Source organism: Papaver somniferum, chromosome 4 (genome assembly GCF_003573695.1).
Source record: "Papaver somniferum cultivar HN1 chromosome 4, ASM357369v1, whole genome shotgun sequence".
Classification (NCBI taxonomy): Eukaryota; Viridiplantae; Streptophyta; class Magnoliopsida; order Ranunculales; family Papaveraceae; genus Papaver; species Papaver somniferum.
In genome coordinates, this window is record NC_039361.1 from 91516974 (window position 1) to 91529734 (window position 12761).

Here is a 12761-nt window from a genome sequence, read left to right on the forward strand (position 1 = left end):
CACCTTCCTTTCGGATCGCCATGAAGGACTCTTGCAAGGTGTTCCACTTGTTTATCCAGATGGGTTCCACAGCTTCTGCTACTATCATTTGACGAAGAATATACCCATCACTGCAACAGATCCTAGGTACTCACTTGTGATGGACCATTTCCGAGAGGCGACATACGCACTCTCACCTGAAAACCATGCGAAAGCCATACAGAAGATTAGAGATTTGAACTGCGATTGGGTGGCTGATTACATCGAGACAATCCCACCTGAAGCATATGCGAATGCCTATTTCAAAGGTTGTCGGTATGGACGAACATCTAGTACTCTAGCAGAATCAGTCAATAGCTGGGTTCTGGTTCACAAGAAGATGCCTGCATCTGCTCTTCTTGATCAGGTTAATTGAGTGTGTGTGTGTGTTTTGTTGTTTTGTTGTCTTTTTATTTCATGTTTTGTCACTTTATGCATTGATGAGTTTTTTCTCCTTTTCAGATTAGGAGGAAAATAATGTGTTTGATGGCGGAGCGTCGTGAAATTGGTGCTAATATGATGACTCCATTAACCCCTGAGTATGAAGAAAAGCTTGTGGCTCTTCAAGATGAAGGTTTGGCTTGGGAAGTATTGGTTGCTAGTCCTACCGTGTTTGAAGTTATTAGTGAAAGGTCTCACATGGTGGACCTCGAACACGAGACTTGCACCTGTCAAAGGTTTGGTTTCTTATGCTTTTTTCTTCTCTTTGTATGTTCTTTTTTTTAAGAATGTGTATATCCACTTTACATTAGATATATGCATGTGTTAATAATAGTTACAAATTTATTTTATATGTGTAACTTAAAGATACACATCCTGTACATGCACCTGTAGCTAGCTAATTTTGAGTGTTTTATGATTTGTATGTGCAACTAACTGATTTTTGATTTGTTTTTTGTTTTCTTCCAGGTGGCGCGTATATGGTTTTCCTTGTGCTCATGCTCTTGCAGCCATACGCAAGATTAAACGTGAGGCTATTGATTTCATTTCACCGTATTTTACAAGCGACTATTTTAGGAAGACTTATATGCATGCCATCCAGCCGATTCCCAACTACAACAGGCCTGTTGAATATCATCCAGACGACACCGTCAACCCACCTACCGTGAAGAAGCATCCAGGTAGACCACCAGGGAAAAGGATTATAAGTAAACACGAGAAGAAGGTGAAGAGGAAAGTTCATTGCAGCAACTGCAAGGAAACAGGTCACAACAAGGCAGGTTGCAGGAATCCTCGGAAGTTCACACCCCACTAGCTTGAGCCAAATCATTCATTTCTGCAACTAATGATTTGATTGTTATTTATCTTTGATTATTTGTTTTTTTAATTTTCTTCATGTTGGTTTTCATGGACCAAACGTTTTTATTTTTCTTCAACGTTGATTATGTGTAAGGATGATTCATTCAGATTTTGTCAGTTCACAGTTGAAATGCGTTTTATTCTATTTTTGATTTATTGTATACGTCTGATCAGTGGTCAAATGCTTTCTGTAACTTTTGTTTACACTCAAATATATGGATGTGTAACCGGAAGTTACACTGCTGTGATTGCATGTGTAACATTAGCTTACACATGATAAATGCTGGTGTAACTTTATTTTGATTTATTGGACAATCCGATCAATGGCTTGTGTAACTTCAGTTTACACTCAAATATATGGATGTGTAACATTAGCTTACACATGATAAATGTATATGTAAACTCAGGTTACACTTTCTGCATCAAATTAAGATGTGTAGTTACTTAACCTGTTGCATACTTTCTGAAACCTGTACACACAGCAGTAGTAGTTCTAACAAGATAAAAGTTTTTAATTCAAAGAATTTCAACCCAAAAATATTTTGCAAAACTAAGAACTGCTAAAATCTACTAACTGACGAAATTTAAAAGTTTCTAACAACATATTTTCCAAGTCTAACATCTCTTTGTGGCTAACAACATATTTGCGAGTATAGAATTTTTTCTAATCCTAATGACTGCTTTACACATCTCTAGATGGATCCGAAAGAATCTTGTATAGCATGCTTCCTCTCATGCGGTTCAGCTTGTCAGTCCACCATAGCATCATAGTTGAGGTTAATTTTTTGTCAAGTGGTTTATTCTTCATCCTGATCTTCATGTAATTGCATACACATGGAAGACAGTCAGGAATTGTACCTTGTGGGGGCGCATTGAGATTCTTGGCATTTTCATTCATCCCAAGAGCAAAAGGACAGCGGAGTCTGAGTTCTGTAGTAATTGCAAATGCATATTTCTTGGCTTGAAGAAGGTGTTCACCCTTGAGTTCCTTAACGTTTGACGAGTTCATGTAGGACCAAGGATTAGAGCTCCTCAAGTCATACTCCAGCAGTGTGTAGTGTGTGTTGTTGTTGCACATTGGGGCGAAAAGTCTGACTGCATCGTTCTTGTACTTGACATACTCCTTCGCAAGCTTCGGAATCCAAAATTTCTTGAATTCTTCGTAATCCTTCAAGTAAGAGATCTGCAAAAACCATTTGGAATGTCAAACTCACATTTTTAATCAAAAGTTACAAATGAACAAGTGATTATGTAAACAGAAGTTACACACAGGGCCTTGGGTTTTACACTGGAAAAAAAATCTTGAGTATGTTATCATAATCTTACAACATATACTACACATTATAAATGCATATGAAGGTTTAAAGGGGTCATTTTTTTATGTCCAACTATAATTTACAAACACAATACAGTCATAGGTTATATTTTTGCATGTGTAACTTTTAGTTATCTAGGCAATTGCCAAATCAGTTATGTTATTATGCATGTGTAACTTAAGGTTACACAGTCAATTGGCAAGTCAGTGATTAGATTTTCAATGTGTATCTTATAGTTACACATCCACTTTGCAAGTCATTGGTAACATCTTGAATGTGTAACTCACAGTTAAGATGTGCAACTACAAGTTACACAGCCACTTCTGCAAGGCTCATTTGTATGTGTAACTACAAGTTACACACTCAATATACAAACCACAACATAGTGGTGAGATTTTGAATGTGTAACTTAAAGTTACACAGGCCCTTGTTTGCGTAGTTATACATTCAAAAGCATCACTTACATTAGAAACTTTTAAATTTCTTCAGTTAGTAGATTTTAACTACAAGTTACACACTCAATCCTAGACATTCTACAAGGTGTAACTTTAACTTACACATGCATATTAATGAGTAACTTTAATTTACACAACCAATTTTCTATGTGTAACTACAAGTTACACATCCTAAACACAACCAATCTTTTATGTGCAACTACTAGTTACACATCCCTAGGCAAGTCAGTGGTGACAAGCTCACTTGGTATGTGTAACTATAAGTTACACAATCAATATACAAACCACAACACAGTCAGTGGTTATATTTTGAGTGTGTAACTTATAGTTACACATGTCCTTGTCTGTGTAATTACATATTCACAAGCATTATATGAGAAATAGACATGAGACCATGACAACAATAGTTTTCACAACTTAGTACCTGTAATTGTATCATCTTTTCTAGGGGGATTCATTTTTCCTTTCACCATTTTTATTCCAAAAGAAATTTGATTCTGAATCTGCAGTTGATGTAGTAATAAAATCAAGTTAGTTGATTGCAATTCAACTTAGAGTTTCTAGGGTTTTCAAACAGTAACATCTCAGAAATGAAATCCACTAAATCAATCAGTTATATCACATCCATGACTTACCTTTGTTTCTATTTAATCAGTTATTTCATGGATTTTATGCACAAACGATTGTTCTCCTTCTCCGATCTGTAAAATTATCAGTCAGAATGAGTTAGTTCAGAAATTTTCGACCCACGAATCAGTAACAACAGGAATCAAAACTAACAGCTTCAAATCAAAACTTACCTAGTGATTAATCGTCGGAGTATTTCATCAACAGGAAAGTAACAACGGCGATTTAGGTTTTGAATCTGAAACTGAATCTGAAACTTTTTCTTTTGATTTTTTTTGGTTTTTGAATCTGAAACTTTTTCGATTTGTTTCTCTGATTTAGGGGTTAGCAAATGATGAATAGTTTTTGATCTCGATCTTTGTTTTGGAACAGATTTCAGGAAGATTTCTTGATTTTTTCGGTTTTTTTCTAGATTTCTTTCTGTTTCAGGTGAGTGAGATTTGTTTTCTCTCTCCTTGGAAATGAAATAATGGCGTCTGAACGAGAGAAAGGTAGGTGACGCCTCTTATATACTTGAGGCTAATTTAGTCTTTTCGCTTTTATTAAATTTATTTTTTAATTCAGGGCCTACTAATAAAACTCTTTTATCTAGGGGCCTCATATTATGGGTTATCCATGGGTTGGGCCTGAGCCTAATTTTCCCTTATAAGAATATTCCAAAAAGGGTTTGTCAAACAGTACAAAGTAGTTAAGCGTGTTTGTATCTACTTGACGATTATATATTTTTTCTTAGTCGCAGCCTTTGAATCTGTAACTGTGTTAATCATTTGAATAGATATCAATACATGCAGTTAGATGTAGCAGAAATCCAAACATTATAATATATGCCAGCAACTTATGCTTTGAATGAATTTCTGCATCCATAAATATCAAATATATTATCTAGCTTATGTCGATTTTTAAGAAGCCGAATGATATTGTTGAGGTTGGAGATTTCTTTGATGGCCATGTGTTTATTAACGAGACAGGTAATGAGCTAATCCTTCTATTTTGCTTCTTCAGCAGTAGTTGTTTGTTGGAAGCATGTGGAATGTGTTTCACTACTTATGCCCACATTTTTGTTGTTGTTTTGTATGTGTTATTGGAGCCAATACTGTTCCAGATCCATTTTACATGTATGGTTCTTAGGTATTAAGTTCCATGGTCGAAAATTCTCTGAACTTCAGTTTTTATAGGATCAACTACTGTTGTTGACACCATTTTTTATGGATAAGCTACTATTGTTGGCAGCATTTTCTATGGGATCAACTACTTGAAAAAACGGGGGTCTAACAACCTCACCCAATATTTCGTTTAGGCAACCTGTATAATTCTGAGAGCACCAACCAATAAAGCGAGATCAATCAATAAATATATCCAAGAGTTATATATCTTTTTCATAATGTAATCATCAAATCAAACAGATAGAAATCCGCGAGCCTGATTATTATGTAAAACAACTTGAACGGTACCAAAGACCAGCGTTCAAGTGCCAATCAATATATCAACAACCAAAGGTTGGATTATCTAATTGATTGAACTACACACAACCTGTGATATTTTAATTATATAAACAAATAAAATGCGGAAAAGAAATAACACAGACACTAGAAATTTTGTTAACGAGAAAACCGCAAATGCAGAAAAACCCCGGGACCTAGTCCAGATTTGAACACCACACTGTATTAATCCGTTACAGACACTATCCTACTCCAAGTTAACTTCGGACTGGAATGTAATTGAGCCCTAACCAATCTTACACTGATCAAGGTACATTCGCGTTCCTTACGCCTCTGAATCCCAGCAGGACTCTACGCACTTGATTCCCTTAGGTGATCTCACGAACAACTAAGAGTTACTACGACCCAAAGTTGAAGACTTGATAAATCAATCTGTCTCACACAGAGGGTACCCAAATATACCTCAATCTAAACCTTTTCCACATATAAGTCCTTTCTCCGAAAGTGATTGTCTATGGACTGAGTCGAGACAATACAACGAATCGGTTCACACTTCGTGTGGTCGTCTATGGATACGAGATCGAGACAATACGACAACAAGATAACTTGCGTGATTGACTATGGATACAAGATCGAGACAATACAAACAATGAAGTATAATTACTTGATAATAGGTTCGGACTTAACCAAACACTATAGGATTGATATCAAGTAATTAGGAATTAACGTTTGTGTATTTTACTTCTAACTATAATAAAAAACAATTATAATTGCGTAAATAGAAAAGTAAAAGACACGGAAAGATTTTATTAACGAGGAAACCTCAAATGCAAAAAAATCCCGGGACCTTGTCCAGAATTGAATACTCTCAGAATTAATCCGCTATACAAAATCTAAACTAACTTTGTATAGTTGAGACCAAGCAACAAAACCTATAGTTCACCTAGTTCCCTCAGTATCCCTGCTCCTCCAACTTGTAATAAGTCACGCACTTAGACCAATTCCTTTGGTTCGTATTCCAAACAGTAAAGGAACAACAGATCTGTTCGGTAACAACTTTTCAAACAAGTGATATGAGTTTGACAAAAGGCTCTTCCGTTTATCCCAATAAACTCCTTTGTCGGGTTCTTAGATCAATCTATTCAACAACTACCAAGGTAATTGTTTAGACTATGCAATCAATACTATTATTCACAAAGAAATGTATTGATGCCGATCTACACAACTAATCAATCCAATCTATCAAAAGATAAATCGATTATAGTTGGATCCCCTCCGATCAAGTTTTGTGCACACCAAAGATTTTGAGCTCAAATAAGAAATTATTTGTCTTCAAATCTTCTTAGATCTTCAATAAACACCTGCACACAAACAACTTGAATCTCTTGTGATCAATCACACGCATAACGGAGTCTGCTAACGATGGATTATCACAAGATGTCTTTAGATCTACAAACAGTCTAAAGATCCCCGTCGACACTTCGATCTAGTTTGAGTGAATCTTATATCAGAAGAGAAGATTCTCAAGCATAAACAAACTAGGTGCAATCAAAGTTCAACAACCGTTAGTCAATCAAATCAATCGGAAACTAATAATAAACTGTAATTATCTAGTTTCCCACCAACGGTACTCGTAGTGCTTCTCAATCCCAAAGAAGTCTTTAAAACGAGAGGTCGTAAGAGATTTCGCCTAATTAGGGTACTTTCCTCTCCGAATAGACGGCTCCACCAGTAACAACACAAGTAGGTAGTTTTGCTGGCTTTGAGATTAGTTTGCTCGAAATGCAAACTTCAATATTTATAGCCCAATGAAGTTTGGACACGAAAGGAATTTCCAAAACCGAATATTCTCAAAGATATGCAATAAATCCAAAATTGGTTTTCATAATTCCTGGAAATGCACTGTCCAAATATTGACCGGAATCTCAGTAGAAAATCTCCAATTAGTAAATGCACATTACTAATTTAAATTTTCTAAATGTATGCATTTAATTGCTGGAAACTAAAATCATATAAAAACTAAAAACCTTAAGTAAAAGATTCTCAATTTATTTCGATCTGAGATTCTCCTTTAGTTATTAAGGAATATCTTTGAACAATAAAAGATAAGAATTACTGCACATATTCAAAGTATGTCGACATCTTTACTTTGTAAATCCTTTTTCATATTTACAATCTTGGAACTGATTTGCCACACTTCCAAACAAGTTTAGAATTGGTTCATCTGACTTCCAAGAACTATGTGATTGATTATCCTATCAAATCACCATTAATGGGTTTCACGGTTCTACCAAAACACAAAGCTTTGGTTCTACCTCCATGTCGGTACTAGGATCAGTCACACTAGCTTTCCAAAAATTGGTTGACTAGGTACTAGGATCGGTTACCACATTATTATGGTATTTACTTGTGATCGGTTGCACAAGTCATAGGATCGGTTACCAATTACTAATACTTGTTGTACCTCTTACAAGGATCGATTCCATATACTTGTGATTGGTTGTACCTCTTACTAGGATCGGTTACCCAATGTCTAGAGTTAGTCATACCAAATACAAAATATCGATCATACCATCTTAGGTGATTACTTAAGATCGGTTTCACTAATAAAATTCATACCAATACAAAAGTCAGGCATTGTGAATAGTTTTACCAAGATACATAAACAAGTTATGAGCGGTTATACTAAGCACACATATTGGTAATCAAAAGATTTGCACTGAATAACAAAACCAATAAGCCTAGTGATTTCCCTTTTGATTCACAAAACAAGTTTATGAATTGTACTTCCTTTAAAAGAATGTAAAACCATTGTTTCCAAGGACGAAATCTTCACCCATACCCATACATAATCACAATAGCTATCATACTGAAAAATTGGGGGCACAACAACCACACCCAATATTTCCCTTAGCAATCTGTATGGACTAACTCCAATATACTTTCAACAGAATCAACTAGACTCAATCTTAATAAAGTATTTAAAAGAGTTATATCTCTCTTTCTCGATTCAATTCTTACTCAAGCAAATAGAAATCTCAAGTCTAATTGAATACAAGAGAAAAAACTTGAACGGTACCAAAGACCAATGTTCAAGTATCAATCAATGTAAATCAACAACCAATGGTCGGATATTCTAATTGATTGAACTAACGCACAACCTCTGATATTTCAATTATATAACAAAATATAATGCGGAAAAGAAATAACACAGACACCAGAATTTTGTTAACAAGGAAACTGCAAATTCAGAAAAATCCTGGGACCTAGTCCAAATTGAACACACACTGTATTAAGCCGCTACAGACACTAGCCTACTAAAAACTAACTTCGGTCTGGACTGTAGTTGAACCCCAATCAATCTCACACTGATCGAAGGTACAGTTGCGCTCCTTACGTCTATGATCCCAGCAGGATACTACGCACTTGATTCCATTAGCTAATCCCACCCACAACTAAGAGTTTCTACGACCCAAAGTCGAAGACTTTAATAAACAAATCTGTATCACACATAAAAGTCTACGGTAATAGATAAATATGTCTCCCACAGAAATACCTACGAGTTTTGTTCAGTATTTTTATAAATCAAGGTGAACTGGAACCAATTGATAAACCAGACTTGTATTCCCGAAGAACAACTCAGTATTGTCAATCACCTCACAATAATCTTAATCGACGTAAAGAAAATATTGTGGAATCACAAACGATGATACGAAGATGTTTGTGATTGCTTTTATATCTTTCCTATCAGAGATATCAATCTCAAGCCAATCTTTACGATTGTACTCGTACGATAGAAATATAAAGATCAGATCATACAACTACGAGAAAGTAGTATTGGTCTGGCTTCACAATCCCAATGAAGTCTTTAAGTCGTTAACCTACAAGGTCTCGAAGAAACCTAAGGTTAAAGGAGAATCGACTCTAACTTATATAACTAGTATCACACGGGAGGTGTGGGTTTAGGTTTCCCAGTTGCTAGAGTTCTCCCTTATATAGTCTTTCAAATCAGGGTTTGCAATCAATGTTAGCTTAGTAACAAAGCATTCAATATTCACCGTTAGTTGAAAACCTTATTAGATTCAAGCTAATATCTTTCAACCGTTAGATCGAAAACTTAGCTTGTTACACACAAATGAAATGCACGATTTTAGGTTTGTGTAATCGTACCCAAACATGTATATTTGCTGGTTCAACAATAGTTAACCAAATGGTTAGCCATATGAGCACTTTCATATCAACCGTATTCTTCTTCACCATAACTAGTTCAAATGACTCAAATGAACTAGTCAGAGAGTTGTTCAATTGCTTAGATCTTATAGAAGTATACAAGACATAATCGAAGAAAAACCGATTTCATTCACTCGAATCGATTCACGAACTTTATAGTCGTGGTTTGAAAATTGCATTCCTTAGTTTATATAAGTAAGAGTTCACAAATAATCGTCTTTAGAAATAACCAACCTAAGTACGCGGACTGAGTTCGCGGACTTAAGTACCCGGAAGGAGTTTACAAACTCCAGCAGATTTTCTCGGGATGAGAACCTCCGACAGTTCACGGACTGGGTTCGCGGACTCTTGTTCTGGTTTTCCTGATCAACAAAGTACGCATACTTTGGTTCAAGGAATAAGGACTTATACATATATGTGTTACCACATAATGCTTACATCCAACATTGGTTATATAATCTAAACTCTCATTTCAATCATTGAAATATTCTTAGAGGACGTTATATTGTTGTTATTCACAAACCATTTTTCGTCAAAGCCATTTTCAAGTAATTGAAACATAATATGACTTTCGTCACTAGGTAAAGATAAACTTAGCCAAAGCGAAAGCTTATCAACACATATTTTGAGAAATAGATAAGCGAGATAAACTCGGCTCGAAATAGAAAATGTGTATAATCAAAGTCTATACAGCAAAACGACTTTTGTCTCAAGATAGGAGATATAATAGATAGACTTTTGAGTGATAGATAAGTTCAAGTCTCCACATACCTTTTAGTCGATGAAGTTCCACCAGTTCCTTGAGTAGTTCTTCGACTTGTATGATGATCGCCATGGAGTTCTTGAGCTCAACTACACTTTCTATCCTAGTCCGAGACTTAGATATAGTAGACTAGAAATCAAGACTTATAGTTTTGATCACTAACATTGACAAACATGCTTGAGATAGCAACGCATGCGACTTCGACCGAGCAGTGCTCTAACAATCTCCCTTTTTGTCAATTTTAGTGGCAAAACTATTAATACATATGAAATACGAAAATAAATAAATAAATAAACTTTTGTAGCTGCTATTCCACATGCCTAATCTTCAACATTACCCGAAATCTTCGTCACTTCCAAGTACTCCAATGATTCCAAATGTTGTAAGTTTAGCATCATCGTTGTTGAAAATCCGTAGTTATAACCATGAGAAAACAAGAGTTCTCAATCATTGTTATCCAGTGTCATAGTATCATTATGCAGCATCAAAGTTCAATTGTATCACAACTTCGACAACAATACTATGGTGATACATATGACTCCCCCTTAGTCAATACTCCATCTCACATGGAAACTACTCCCCCTTACATAATGATCCTAAAACCATATGTATTTGTAGTGTGAACTACACATTAATTCTCCCCCTTTTTTCAATAAAATTGGCAAAGGTACAAGAACGGGATCTTAATGAAAATTTCCATAGAGACATTTCATGACCAAAAGAAAGCACATATCAACTTATTTAGTCTTTCAAATCAGGGTTTGCAATCAATGTTAGCTTGTAACAAAGCATTCAATATTCACCGTTAGATGAAAACCTGATTAAATTCAAGCTAATATCTTTCAACCTTTGGATCGAAAACTTAGCTTGTTACACACAAATGAAATGCACGATTTTAGGTTTGTGTACCCGTACCCAAACATGTACATTTGTTGGTTCAATAATAGTTAACAAATGGTTAGCCATATGAGCACTTCCATATCAACCATATTCATATTCACCATAAGTAGTTCAACTGACTCAAATGAACTAGTTAGAGAGTTGTTCAATTGCTTAGATCTTAAAAAAAAATCGTTTGATTCACTCGAATCAATTCATGAACTTTATATCCACGGTTTGCAAACTTGCATTCCTTAGTTTATATAAATATAAGTTCACAAATAATCGTCTTTAGAAATAACCAACTCAAGTATGCGGACAAGTTCGCGGACTTAAGTTCCCGGAAGGCATGGTTTTTAGTAGCGTATGCTTCGCGCTTCGGAGCGTACGCTTCGCTTTAAATTTCAGCTTTTCGCTCTGAAGCGGTCATGTGAAGCGCATCTTTCATGAAGCGTACGCTTCACGCTTCGGAGCGTACGCTTCGCTTCAAATTTCAGCATTTCGCTCCGAAGCAGTCATGTGAAGTGCGCTTTTTGACTTAATCAACTCCGTTCCCGCCTAATTTTTGAAGCTTTTAAAAGAAAAATATGAATGTTTTAAGGGCGAATCAAACCCCCCACACCACACTCGCCCAGAGAAGGTTGAATTGGTGTGCACAAGCTTTGTTTTTTATCATAATTAGACTTATATAAAATTTATATTGATATTATCTTCCTAATAGATTTATAATTACTAGTTACGGCTAATTTATTTATAAGAAAACATCTGCTTCAAACATCAACCATAAAGCGACGCTTCACGTTTCGACATACGCATCACTTCCTAAAAATGAAAAACGCTTCGCGCTCCGCTTCATGCTTTCAATACCTTGCCGGAAGGAGTTCAAAACTCCAGCAGATTTTCACGGGATGAGAACCTCCGCCAGTTCGCGGACTGGGTTCGCGGACTGAGTTCACGGCTCTTGTTCCGGTTTTCCTGATCAACAAAGTACGCATACTTTGGTTCAATGAATAAGGACTTATACATATATGTGTTACCACATAATGCTTATATCCAACATTGGTTATATATTCTAAACTCTCATTTCAGTCATTGAAACACTCTTAGAGGACATTATATAGTTGTTATTCACAAACCATTTTTCGTCAAAGCCATTTTCAAAGTTATTGAAACATAACATGACTTTCGTCACTAAGTAAAGATGAACTTGGCCAAAGCGAAAGCTTACCAAGACATATTTCGAGAAATAGATAAGCGATATAAACTCGGCTCAAAATATAAAATGTGTATAATCAAAGTCTATATAGAAAAACGACTTTTGTCTCAAGATAGGAGATAGAGTAGAGATACTTTTTAGTGATAGATAAGTTCAAGTCTCTACATACCTTTTAGTCGATGAAGTTCCACCAGTTCCTTGAGTAGTTCTTTGTCTTATATGATGATCGCCATGGAGTTCTTGAGATCAACTACACTTTCTATCCTAGTCCGAGACTTAGCTATAGTAGACTAGACTTATAGTTTTGATCACTAACATTGACAAACATGCTTGAGATAGCAACGCATGCGAGTTCGACCGAGCAGTGCGTTAACAATCTCCCTCTTTGTCAATTTTAGTGACAAAACTATTAATACATATGGAATACAAAAATAAATAAATAAACTTTTGTGGATCCTATTCCACCTGCCTAATCTTCAACATTACTCGAAATCTTCGTCACTTCCAAGTACTCCAATG

The 12761-nt window shown here is 35.6% G+C and overlaps 1 long non-coding RNA gene across 1 annotated transcript; it reads right to left on the reverse strand.

The window, feature by feature from the left end:
* Positions 1 to 3505: 3505 nt before the first annotated feature.
* On the reverse strand, positions 3506 to 3935 carry LOC113274453. The gene is made up of 3 exons (XR_003323026.1): positions 3889 to 3935; positions 3724 to 3789; positions 3506 to 3591 (listed from the first exon to the last, which is right to left on the reverse strand). It is a non-coding gene; the product is annotated as an uncharacterized LOC113274453 (long non-coding RNA).
* Between the last annotated feature and the right edge of the window lie 8826 nt (positions 3936 to 12761).